Genomic DNA, 13494 nt, shown 5'->3' with positions numbered 1-13494 from the left:
GAAAGAAAGCAGGAGGAGGGGATATGAGGGGATTTTGAGGGAGAAAGGGGAAGGAGAAAATGATGTAATTACATTATAATCTCAAAAAGTAAAGGAAATCATTCTTGGAGTTGGCAGCAGCCCCAATACCCATCAACAGATGGATGGAGAAACAAAATGTGGTCTGTACACACGGTTCAGTGTCATTTGGCCTTAGAGAATGGAGATGCTAGTGTGTGCTACAACATGGATGAAGTATGAGGACACAGTGCTAAGTGAGACAAGCCAGTGACTAAAGGACAGAAAATGAAGAACACCAGTCATAGGTGGCAGTGGTTATCAAATTCATGTAAGTAGAAGGCAGAAGGGCTTACAGTAGAAACACAGGCTAGACTACAGAATGGTGGGGTTTCAATTCCACCTCCCCCCACCCATTAAGAGCTTTGGGTTTCATGAATGAAGCTGTTTGATCCCCAGTACTGTGTAAACTAAACATGGTAATGCATGCCTATAACCACAGGTGGTGGCAGGGTCAGGAATTTCAGGTAGTGCTACTTAGCAAGTTTGAAGCCAGCCTGGGTTACAAGAGACCTGGTCTCAGAAAGAAGAGAAGAAAGGGGGGAAGGAAGGAGCAGGGACAGGAAGATGCATGCCTGCAATTCTAGCACTCAGGCAAGAGTGAGGGAGGAGGCTTGGACATCCAAGGCCAACTTGAGATACATAGTAAAACCCTGTCTCAAATCCAGATTAGGCTGTTAGAGAGATGGCTCCGTGATGAAAAACCTTTGCTGCTCTCCCAAGGGACCAGAGCACCCATATCAGCAGTTCGCAACTCCCTGTAACTCCAGCCTCTCACACAGATACACATCTGAACACATAACTAAATACTAATATATATTATATATATGGTAAAAGTGGGGCTGGGGTGGAGTTCAGTGGTAGAGTCTTGGCTAGCACATTCAGGGCTTGTGTTCAACCCCAGTAACGGCAGAGTGAGAGAGAGAGAGAGTCTGCAGAGGAATATTGTTGTACATAGGCGTCCTTAATGGCACTGAACCCTACAGTGTGAAGTGGTTGAAGCAGTAACTTTTGTGTTTTGTTTATTTTACAATGACAACACTAGAAGCCATGTTACCAAAGCACCCGGCTGGTGACAGTTGGCCCACTGGACAGGGAAGGCCTGTGCCTCGTCATGTTCAGCTCACGCTTCAGGAATTTTAATGACCTGACGCTTCGGGGAGTTTTACATGAGCATCTTCCTGTGGAATAGTTTCTGCAAGTCATCTGGTGAGGGCAGAGCATAGAGACAGAGGGCCATAGTAGACACCTTATTCATCACTCTGAAAATATTCCTAACAAACTTCTTGGAAGGGAAAGGCAGTCCTGGTTCTTCGGCATCTTCCCCTTTTCCTCCAGGCCTTCTCTCTTTCTCTCCAGCTCATATTTTATTTTCTTCTGGTAGCGCCACCCCCCCGGGGCTGGTCTCTTCTGTTCCAGGTTCTTTGCAGATCAGTAATAATTTGTCTGGGTTCTCGCCACTGTGCAGGGACTGTTTCAAGGAACCCGGGAAGCTATGAACTGGGAAATGCATTAAAGTATGCAGGCATTGTGTTTATTCTTCTTGTTATTATTAAGACGTTCCTCCGGGAGACACCAACTCCACAGGGGACATCTACCCTGAGTAAAACCAGAGAGAGATCTGTTTGCCTGGTTCCCACGGCTGACTCTGTGAACCTTTCTTGGTGCCTAGCCCTTCATTCCTGGGTCATTTGGGGGCCAGTGAGGACCCCAGGCCTAGGAGTATTCGAGGGGAGCTGTCACCTGGCAGAAGAGTCCTGCTGCATGCGGAAGGAACAATCCTATGCTAAGAATCCACAAGTAATCACCGATTAGGGGCTCAACTGATGGGGAATTCCATGTGGGTTCCATCCTTCCCTTGCTGTGTCCCCCTCTCTGAGTCTGGTTGCCTCAATCAGCATCAGAAGCTGATCCACATCCCCTGGTGCTAACCAACAGTGTCTAAAACATCCACTGCTTTTCACTGCCATGCTAGGTGTTTGGAGAAGGACCATTTTCTAAGGGCAAGCCTGGGGTGCAAAAGCTGGTTGAAGGAGGAGCATTCTCACTGTGCAGGGTGATACCCGGGGTGTGTTCCATCTGTGTAGAGTCCTTCGGAGTGACCTTGGGCAGCCTGAGCAGAACCTCTTGGATGTAGACTTGTTATAAAAAAAAAAAAAAAAGTCCGGTCAGAGCTCTATGCCCGCCAAGCTTCCTTCCACTTCCACACGTACCAACAAGAAAAAGCCAGCCATGGGACTCGCTGAATTAATGAATCACTTCTCTTATCTATTTTTGCTGTTATCTAATTCTGAGAGGAAAGCTGGGAGCAGAGGGAGCCGGGAGATGTAGCTCACAACGTCTCCCTCCCACCCGGCTGAAACAGGCTGGAATCTCTGGGCCCCCGAGGCTGATCTGTCCCTGAAAACTGGCCTCCAATAAGCCTGGAAGAGCTTTCTACCCCTGGGTGAGTCACCACCGAGTGGCCCTCCTGCCAGGGAAGGCCGGGAGGAGCAGTTGAGGGATGGAAGCCACAGGAGGACTGTGCATGGTGAAGAGGAACCTAGAAAAGGAGGGAAGAAAAGGCTTCGTTTCACTCCTGGGCACCCACCCAGGCTTGGTGGGGTGGGAGTTCTTCAGCTTTCGCCTAGAGGGGAACGAAAGAATTGTTTCAAGGCCAACCTGCTGCTGAGGCGGCTTCCTGTTTCTCTCTCTCTCTCTCTCTCTCTCTCTCTCTCTCTCTCTCTCTCTCCTTTCTATCGCTGTTATTCTTTCTTACAGTTGGCTGGCATTTTAGCTTCTCTCTTTCCTGGTTCACTGCCAGAAACTGATATGATGGTGGGCTCCCCTAGGAAAAACGGAGAGAGTGAAGGCAGGCGGGCTGACCCAAAGCAGGTGTCACTTACTGCTTTTCCCGGGGCTACCCGAGTCATCTTAAGGACCACCGTGGCGAACTCAGACAAGCCCTTCCCAACCATGCCAGAGTTCTGCACTAATTGTATTGGGTTAGTCAGCAAATGGGTCTTTCTTGATTTGCACCCCCTTTTCTTTGCTCAAGCACGCCAAGGGTCAGTCAACCACCATGTGGGTTTGAATTTTACTGATTCTGGGGTCGGACTTTATTGGGATAAAAGTGGGTCCTGCAGGTGTATGGAAGCAAGCATGTTTTCTCTTCCTGTTCGCTCTGCGCAGAGGGGGGGGGGGGAGCCTTGGACTGTGTGTACTTTTGCAGCTGAGGCAAACTTCCGTCTCCTGCTTCTCAAGACCGAGGTGGTGGGTCTTGAGCGCTATTTGTAGCAGAAAAGCTGAGGAGAGGGCTCAATCCAAAAGAAAAGGAGTCAAAAAAAGGAGGCAGTACTGTCAGGACCCGGCTTAGAAAAATGAAATCGAAGGGCCTTGGAAGAGCTGCAAACAGCCCAGACAGGCAACTTAAGGCTGTCCAGACCGCCTCCCCTCGCTCAAAGGTTGACAACAAACAACTGCGCATTTTTGATACTGCTGCCTTTGGTGTTCTTCTGACGTTGGGTAGGATTTCCGTAGAAAGTGTCTAGGTTCCCCTGCACTGGTGCAGGACACAGCGCCTGAGCAAAACAGAGGGTGGGATCTTATTCCTGAGCAGTCAGTCCAACCCATCCCCAGCAGCTAGCGCCCACACCAGCAGTAAACTCAAAAGCTGCCTGGAAACTTAACACCTTCTCCTAGTCTGCATCTCCAACACCTCATTTCCTCTTATTCTCATTCCCCCGCAAACTCTCCAAAACTAAAGGAAATTCTCAGATTAGCTAGGAAAAAGATTTTTTTAAAAAAAAAACAGTATCTATAATGGACTGAAGGGAAAAGATACTGTACAGGGTTTCAAAAATTCTATGAATTCTGGTCACTCGGCTTCATTGTCCACATTACTGGTATTGCTGCTTAGACGTCTCCAGTGGTTCATTTCTGCTATCTTTATTTTAATAAATCAGTCTAGGGTAAACAGTATTTGAACGTTTCCATTTATAAGCTATTTTTTACGGGCTTATTGTCACCAGTTTCGTTCTTCTAGGGACGTGTTCTGAACATGATTTTTGTTATTTTGGATCAAATTTAAGAGGATCTTAAAGATGACTTTCTGTGATTGCCACGGAAGAAATATTCACGAGCTGTTCTTGGTCCCTGTTATGTCTGGGGGGGGGGGGCAATCAAATAACCATTTCCAACGGCTTTCTGCCTAGTTCTGTTTGCACCGGAAGGGAAGTCCTGTTTAGCACCCACGAAGTCGGGGAGGTTCGGAGCTGAGAACTTCCCAGAGAAAGGGGTTCGGGGCTACAGCCATAAATCTCCAATTGTCTAAACACAACGCTAAGTGGAGATTCGAGGCAATTATCCCAATAATGGGGGAGGGGGCACTTTCACCTGCTTTTTCTGGATCGAAAGTGCGCTGTGGGGACAAACCCGTGACGTCTTTAGGCCCGGAGGGTTCTCAACAGTCTCGGAAATTTGGATAGCTTTTCTGTAGGTTCTGGGAAGGAAATTGAGGGAGATTTCTAGAAAGGCTTGAAAGGAGATGGGGGGGGAGTAGTAGGCGGGGGCGCCGCATGACGCCCGGATCCCCGGTGATAAAGGCCCAGAGCAGATCTAAGGTCAACAAACCCAGCGGCGTCAGGCTTGGGCGGAGGGTAGGAAAGCTCAGAGTTGGGCGCCGGGGAGAACCAAGATCCAGGCAGCCCGCTGAAAGAAAAAAAGCCGGGGGCGTTTAGCTCCGGATCCGTTGCACCCGGAGAGGGAGTACGGGGCGCCGCTGGGAGAGGCGGCCTTGTCGATTGTCACTTTGCGGTTGGAAAGGCCAGCACCACCCAGCGTGTCACAAGGAGCCCTTGTGCAAACCCCGCCACCAGTTAGGCTTCCAGAGGATCAGAAAGTGACACCCTTTTAAAGGGAAGGATGCAAAGTGAGGGGACCTCATTGCTCAGCACACATGAATGTCCCCAAGTGAGAGAAGTTAGTGTCATTAATGTTGTCAAATCTATCCTTGTTACACGGCGTTAGGCGGCTTACAAACACCTCTTGTATCCTTGTTTGGGTTGTTTTTCTCACTCCCGGTAGAAGTAGGAGAAAGATAGGATAAATATGCCCAAAGTGAGCCTCAAGAGAGGCTTTGTCTAGTCACTAAGGGACTTCAGAGGAAGTCTCCCCTCGAGGAGATCACGAAGCCCGCAGGGAGCGTGGCCCTGGAGCCTGTAAATTGCTCTACTTGCCCCCGGGCTCCTGGGGTTCGTTTGACCTACTCACTGTGGGCCTGAGCTGTCAAGGCAAGCCAGGTGGCCAAGTGGCCAGGTGGCCCGAAGTGGCTCAGAGCAGGCTCTTCCGCTGGGTTTGGAGAATCCCCGCAAACGGGTTAACTTTCCCGCGTCTGGCTCACCACTTAGCTCTCCGTGGAAAACCCGAGGCCAGAATGCTTGGATTGCGTTTCTGGCCCGTGGCAGCCCAAGTCACTTGGGTGGGGAAAGTGGCACTGGAATGTGCCAAGGCTAGAGAATACTAGAGGGTCCGCTTCCTCACAGAGTTGGTTGGCTAGGGAGATCGGGCTACCCATAGGTTCCAACCAAGGTCACTCTTGTGACAGGCCTGGGCCGTCGTGCTTAGCGCCTGAGACTCCTCAGCGGAACAAATCCAAAGGGCCGGATGACTTGCGACGACAAGGAGAGGGGCATTGTGCCTGCTGCTTACGATGCCTCTTCGGAGTCGCTTGCGGTGTTTAAGACCTCGCCTGTAGCCATAGCCATCGCCGTCTAAACGGAGAAACTCCTAGGAAGCCTAGGACCCATTTCTTTCTAGTTTACTACTGCCTGCGTGAGGACCCATTCAAAATGGCTCGGTGGTAGCCTGCTCCCACGGAAAGAAAAGGAGAGAACTGTACATTTAGAGGTGATGTAGGTCAATGGTAGAGCGATTGCCAAGCTCTCCCCTCAAAGTTATATGTGCCCCTAATTTGACTATTCTCAATACCCCTATGGAAAACATACAGTGGAGGGTCTTAGCCACCCCAGGCTCCAAGACGCTGTGCGCATTTTCATTCCCGTCTTTTCCCAGCCAAATGTGGAGCAATATTGAGGAAATGACGATAAAGACCTTAATACGAGGGTTCGGAGTTTCGGAGGAGGGTGGTGGGTGAGTGGCCAGAGAAAGTGGGCTTCAACTCAGTTCTTGGTTCCTGGCTTTGACAAATCCAGAGCAATCATTGAAAGTGTAAATTTCTTCAACTTCGGGGAGTCTGGTCCATCTGGGAAAGCCGCCGCATCCCTCCCTAGCACCAGCTCAAGGGAAGATAGGACCATCTCCAGCAACTCCTCCTTCCACTCGCGTCCCGTATCTTACAAAACTCCATCTTAGAGAAATGCCTGGCAGAGCCAGGCTGAATGCTGGAGTGGTAGCGCAATCCCCTTACCCCGAAACCCCTAAGCAGCTAGCTGCACCACCGCGCACAAAGCTGTACTTGGACTGGGTGGGCGCTGGCACTTCTCCCTTGACCCGACGCTGTGGTTTCATTGCACCGGGAAAGGTGCCTCTAGCTCCGCGTCACAATTGTCATTCTTAGGGGTGTCTTTATTCCTACTGTTGATCCGCTTGACCTGGTTTTCTCATTTCCATTTCACTCCGACATCTACCTTCCGCCCCTCCACTCCCCCTCTCTCTTACTTTCTTACCTCCCCCCCCCACGTTCTCCTCTTCTCTGTTCTATAATTTTCCGGTTTCTTATTAATGAAAATTCTCTTCCCTCACTTGCCCCTCTTTTTTCTAATTTTGCTCCCTTTTACTCCCTGCCAATTACCTCCAAACACACTGGCTGCCATTAAATTTCCCTCGGGGACTTACTGGGCCTTTCCACTTCCAATGGGACACCATTCTTGCTCTTTCGAATACATTTGTCTTGTTCATTTTCATGAGTCACTCCCCTTGCATTGGGTGAATCAAAAGTCTTCCAATGGTGAATTGTTATTTCTGTTTCAATTTTTGAACACCAAACTCCATAGCAGCTAATTCGTTTGCCCTTGAGAGGTTTCTGAAGCCTCTACCTCTAAATAGCTATAAAAAAATAATGTTTTTCCAAAGACTCCAAAGTAAGATTTTTTTTCTAAGTGGGCAGTAATATAAACCGAGGCCAGATGCTCTATCCTGACACAGTATTTATTATGGCTCCCGAAATTTAGCAGGAAAAGGACAGGCTGCAAGTATAACTCCTTGGTCACCAGCTAAGATTGTATTTGCTTTCTGTTAAATCTTGGCGGTTCTATCAGAATAATGATAGAACAATTAGCTGTTCTTTGTAGATAAATAATGATTTTTGAGTGCCTATTGTTTGCTTTATGTAGGATTTGTTGTTAGATCACACATACATGAGGAACATTTTTTATAGAAGAGTCTTGATAATAGACGAATTGTCCTCTCAGAAACTGACTGGAGGCAGAAAAATTAGCCTCTAAATCGAAAAAAGGAAATCTCTCTCTCTCTCTCTCTCTCTCTCTCTCTCTCTCTCTCTCTCTCTCTCTCTCTCTCTCTCTGTGTGTGTGTGTGTGTGTGTGTGTGTGTGTGTGTGTGTGTCTGTCTGTCTGTCTGTTTTTTGTTTTTTTGTTTTTGACACAGGGTCTCACTATGTAGCTTTGGCTGTCCTGGAACTCACTCTTAAACCAGGCTAGCCTCAAACTTACAGAAATTCTCCTGCCTCTGCCTCTGCCTCCCAAGTGCCGGGATTAAAGGTGTGCACTACCACCGCCCAAAAAAGGATTTTTTTTCTCTTAAGAAGAAAACAAAAAAAATCATTAACTCTTAAAACAAATCTATAACAAACTTTAAAAAAAAAACAAGATTATTAGCCAAGCGTGGTGCCTCTCCTCTTAATCCCAGCACCAGGGAGACTGGAACAGCAGCATCACCATGATTTTGAGGCCAACCTGGGTTACAGATTAAGGACCATCCCTTCTCCAAAACAACAAAACCAAAAAGAAAGGAAAATCAATAACGGAGAGATATTTGACATAGGAAACTTGGGGGGTGGGGAAAGCCAAATGTGAGTATTGAACACTGTGCCCTGTCTCATGATTTGAAACAGCAAAAATGAAGAAAGTTGGGCTCAATGCTGGTAGTCTTAGACCCCGGCTTGGACAAAAACAGAAAGGGTTATGGGGGAGGGGCGTCTCAAAGCATTTCTGGACCCTTAATGTTGAGAACAGAATCTAGAATCTAAGAGTTTCTATCTTCCTCCCGAAATCCCACTAACAGCAGCGACCCACCTGACCAGGAACTACTCAGGGATGGGGGAGACTTGAGATTTGGGGGAAGTGAAAGAGCCTTGATGTTCGGCACTTTCTTAGCAAACTCTGTGGGTTTTGTGCCTTCCTGGTTCCCCAGCTTTCGACCACCACCACCACCGCTGGGGTTTACTTCAACTGTGATAACGGAAGGGCTGCTATCTAATCTGGTCAGCAGCAAGAACAATCCATTAGCCGTCAGTATTTAGCATTTATCCGGGATGGGGGGGGGGATGGAGAAAACTGTGCTTCTGGGTCCTACTGCATGCAGCCGGAGTTGTGCAATTGGGGATGGGGAAATGAATGAAACTAAAACTCACCAATGAGACGGTGTGTCCTGATACCGGATAAATGACGTTTCCGCCCATTGCCATACCTCTTTGAGTTGGAGAGACAGCTTTTCTTTTAAAGAGATCTGTATGCTCTTACATTCTTACTTAACTAAACATCCTAAAGACACCTTAAAATTCCATTTTTCAGTAGTGTTCCTTGAGACCGCAGAGTCATAAGTCCATCCACCCATTCACTCGTTCACTCATTTAGCAAACATTTGTGAAGCTTTACCCCGTGCCAGACATTGTGCCTTGTACTGACAGGCTAAGTTATTTGCCTAAGATGAGGGTTATGCTGACGACTGGGGCGGGACCCTAAATCAACTATTGCAATCCCATGACTGTTTCTCTCCCCCAACGCATACAAATCAGAGACGTGGGGAGTGGAGAAGGTTCCAGAGGTTATCTGGTCCAGCCTTCCATTCAATGCAGGAATCCCCTCCCCAAACCGCTGCTGATCAGATGCCTGCCTCTGCCCTCCCAGGGCAGGGAGCTAAGAGCCGCCTTCTGGGAGTCCCCTTTGAAAGAATCCCAGCAGTCCAAGGTCCTCAGCAAGATCTAGGCTTGTTCTAGCCTAAGTTCAGAGTGCCAACCCCTTTCTGCTCCTGTGACTCTGCATCTTGGCGACTTGTACTCCAAGAGCCAGAGGTTACTAATTCTCCTGCCCAAGCGCCATTGCTCTCCTTCTGTTCTGAAAACGGAAATTCCTGGGCTGTTGGCACTGCCCCCCTTGAAAACACAATGAACCTTGGCCAAGCTGCTTTTCTTCAGTACCCACAGGAGATGTGTGCTGCCAGGTTAGATAAAACTCTGGGCAGTGGTCAAACAACATCCAGCACCTGGATTCTAAACCCAACACACAGCTCAGAGTGACAAGCTGAGTGACCTTCGAGAAGTTCTTTCTGTAGCATATTCTAGAAATAATCTGCATGAATGCTCTCGGTAGCTGAGCCTGCCACCTTTTGCCAAGATAAAACTGATGTCCATAAGTTGTCTGAGGTCACAGAAAGCAATTCATGGACACAAGGAACATTCTGGAAGTTTTCCCATCACTTTCCTGGCTGATAATCCTAGGAAAATTATCCAAAATGTCTGTGCTTCAATTCCCTGTGTTTTAGAGTCCCTCCCCAAACCAGAGCCTGCAGACAAGCCTCCGGGTCCCTAGTCGATATAGTAAAAGCGTTCAGCTGGACATTAGTAGCTTCCATGTCTTTCTTTCTCTCTCTATTTTGTCTTTTTTCTCTAAACTTAAGACTTACAAACTCTTCAGATATCAAATATGCTTAATAAGAAGTGGACGTTTTCCTAAATCAATGACTATATCTTTAGCTATCTTATCGGGAGCTGAGTGCCATGGGAAGCGCTGTGGCAGCTGTGGCTGTGGGCTTTTGGAAGGCTACCGGTTAGTCTCCATGCAAATCCCTGTGATTCTGTGCCGCATATTTTTCCACCAGAAGACATGCACCCTAAGGAATTGCTGAGAGTCCTATGAGAAAAATGCATTAATAACTAAATCTTAGGACTTGGCAGTCACACCTCAGATGTGTAGTTAGCAAAACAAAAATTGATAGCAACCTGCGCTGTAAACAGAATTTATTTTATAAGTGACTAAATTCATAATGTGGTTATCGCTTTATTTTTTTTTTTACTTTTTCATTACATAGCAAAGTCTCATGGGAGCTTATTTTTATATTTTTCTGATTGTTTGCTAGCCATGGTATTCCAACCCTGGGCCTCCTTCATGCCAATTATGTGCTTAACCACTGAGCCCTACTTTTAAATTAAAATGGATTGGGAACCACTCTTTAGAATGTAAAACTCCCTTGAGACGACAGAATGAATTAGAATGTTCTTAATGGTTCTTTCTACAGGAGGGGTTAAGAGTAGGGTTTTCTGTTGTTGTGTTTTTTTTGTATTTTCAAATGAGAATAATAGACGTGTGCTTATTTCAAATTTGAAAGAAAAAAAACTGTTTTAGAAGAAATGGGTCAGGCTTCCTTAGATCTTTATGACTTAGCCAAGTGGTGGTGGAGCATGTCTTTATCCCAGAGGCAGAGAGGCAGGCAGATTTCTGTGAGTTTGAGGCCAGCCTGGTCTACAGAGTAAGTCCCTGGACAGCCAAGGCTACACAAAGAAACTCTTCCTTAGGGTGAATAATTTTAAAAAGATCCTTGGGGCTGTTTTCAGGACAAAGGCTATATGGACCCCCAACTCAATGTGGTCAGATTATAAAATAGTCCCAGAGACTTCCTGCCTGCTGAGGTTCCTGCCAGAAGGGATGATTGCTTCAGAGGCCTCCCTCCCCCTCTAGGGAGGCCCAGTCCTCTAGACAGTCTGCTACAGCCTTGAGTTTCTGAAACCTAAATCCCTCTGTTCTGGTCACTGTTCCTTGGACTCATACTCCCTTTGCTGGCAGGAAGATTTGGGGATGCTGAGCCAGGTGCTGGGCCAGCTGGGAAGTCAAGCTGATTAGCCCAGCCTGGGAAGAGAAGGAGGATGTATTGGGGGTTGAGGGGAGGTTAAACTTTGAGCCAGGGCCAAGAGGCCAGGGATGTTCAGAAAGGAAGGCCTTGGTGAAGACCAGAGAATTACAGCCAGAACTTCAGAGACCAAAAACACTTCAGGGTAACTAAGCGCCAGGTGCCACCAGGTGCCTTTCTTTTCTGCCTTTGAAATCTCTTAGCAATTTCCAGAGGCCAGTAGTCCTCTCCCTCTGCAAGCAAAATGTGTGTGTGTGTGGGGGGGGGGGGTAACAAAAAGAATGAGCAAAGGAAATCCCACCAAAAAAAAATGGCAGTGTGGATCCTGCAAAACTAAAAAAGCCTCAAAAGATCACGTGCTGTTTGCTATGTCAAAGTAACATGTGTAGTGGGTGAAAACACAAGCCACAGGTACTACCCCTATCCCTGACTCTTTAACTAGTATTGTGATGACTAGGCTGTGCCATGTACTTGCGCGGGCTGTGAATGACACTTGGATCATCTTTCTCCAAGTTTTCAACTTTTTTTTTTGTAACTTCAGGATCAGCCAGTGGCTAGATGGTTCCTACAAATTGCAGAATTTTAGGTTTCTGTGGTGTGGTTTTGACCCTATCTCTGTTCTAACACTTCCCATCTCTGCGAAGGTAAGCAAGACCCAGCCAGACTATAGCCATCATGAGTCCCCTTTCCGGAGTCTCATGGAGGGGGCAAGATCCAGAAGCTTTTGCAGACAGTCCCAAATTTGTAAGCAGCCAATTCTATCCTATATTTACAAAAAGAACCAAACCCATAGCAAGAAGCATTTGTATGACTCTGCAATGCAACATGAAATACCATGAAGCAAGAAGAGCTAGGTTGGCAGGTCTTCTATCTCCCTGACCCTTGGAAAACAGACTAACCAACCACCTCATTCCTATAGCTGGTGTTGCTGAGTCTGTGAGTCAGTGTGGACCCTGACTGCTGCTACAGTACCACCAGTATTTCCAGAAGTGTCTCTTCAGCCCAGGTTTTTTATTAAACAACCATAGACCTCAGGGAAACTGCCTAGGCACCCAATCTTAACATGATAATAAAATCATTTTCATTTGTAATCATGGATAACAGGGGTCTTCTAAAAAGCCCTTTCCCCTGCTCTGCTTCAAGTACTAAATCCCACGGTACTAGCCCCCTCATCTCTGCATTGAGAATGGTATTGACGTTCTTAGCGTATCCAAGTACTTTCAGGAATGTATTATATTTGCTGCTCCCAGCAGCCCTCTGGAGTAATCAGTGTGGGTATTACTGTGATGGTTGAGGAAACTGAGACTCGGAGTTGTCCTGCCGAAGGTCACATCACTAATAAGTAACAGAATTAAACTCTAATGCTTGCTTTAACTACCCCAAACGGCTTCCCCACCCTCCATGATGCCTGAGATCAGATGGCCCTTATCAACTGCTTTGTAATTGCTCTAATAGGGGTTATCAGGATCCCTTATTTTGCCTATCCCAAAATCAGGGAGTTAAAGAATAGCAATAGCACAGTTCTAGGCTCCTAGAGCTGGTAGAGCCCTTCCCCGACCCACCCTTTTCACAGGTGTGGCCCAGAGGGGTTAAAGTGATCTGTCAAAGGTCAGTTATGTGTAAGAAGAGAATGACCAATGTCATTTTAAAAAATTAGCTAAAAGAACTGCCTACCAAGCCCATTTTTATGGCTTATTTTAAGCAAGTTAATGAATATACCAGGCACAGCTTTAACCCCCACTGAGCAAATGCTGACACTCGTTTATAGATTGAGCAGATAAGTAGCAATAAGGAATTATTCGTCTCCCATTTATCATCCAGCCTCTGCAAGTACAAGTTATAAAGTGAAGCAAATAGCAGTTTCAGACCCCACATATGTGAGGACAGAACGGCTAAAAATTGCGTGGTCTACAAAGTTGTGCATTTAGAGGGTGTCTGGGCCCCAGGTCACACGGGGCAAGAAAAAGGAAAATATTCAGGGGATTTATATGCATTTTACAAACAGGCTGTAAAAATTAATCTCTTGGGGAGCATGTGCCGTGTCGTACGTGTGGAGGTTGGAGGTCACCTTCAAAGGGGCAGTTCTTGCTTCTCACTATGTGGGTTCTGAATATGGGGCTCAGACCCTCGGACTTGGCAGCGAGTGTCTTTACCAGTTAAGCCATCTTGCCAGCCCAGGCGTGTTTTGTGATTCTTATATAGAGTTCAATATTTGGTTTTCATATGAATTCAGTCACTAATTCATTCTTCAAAGTACTATTGAGCACCTACTACATGCAGAGCACTGTGGGGAATTACATTATTAATCACCAACTATTTCTAAAAGCTTTTAAATTCAATGGGGTGGAAGGTATACAA

General features: G+C 46.9%; 1 protein-coding gene across 1 annotated transcript in view; it reads left to right on the top strand.

Annotated features, from left to right (window-relative positions):
- The first annotated feature begins 2430 nt into the window (after positions 1–2430).
- Positions 2431–13494, top strand: part of Gata4 (GATA binding protein 4) — a 68907-nt gene continuing 57843 nt past the window's right edge. Inside the window, exon 1 of the mRNA XM_075949123.1 lies at positions 2431–2503. The gene's annotated coding sequence lies outside the window, so the exon portion shown is untranslated. The remainder of the gene's footprint in view (positions 2504–13494) is intronic.

This window comes from Microtus pennsylvanicus, chromosome 15 (assembly GCF_037038515.1).
Source record: "Microtus pennsylvanicus isolate mMicPen1 chromosome 15, mMicPen1.hap1, whole genome shotgun sequence".
NCBI classification, from domain to species: domain Eukaryota; kingdom Metazoa; phylum Chordata; class Mammalia; order Rodentia; family Cricetidae; genus Microtus; species Microtus pennsylvanicus.
The sequence above is the reverse complement of the archived record's forward strand: the minus strand, read 5'-3'. Positions and strand labels throughout refer to the sequence as shown.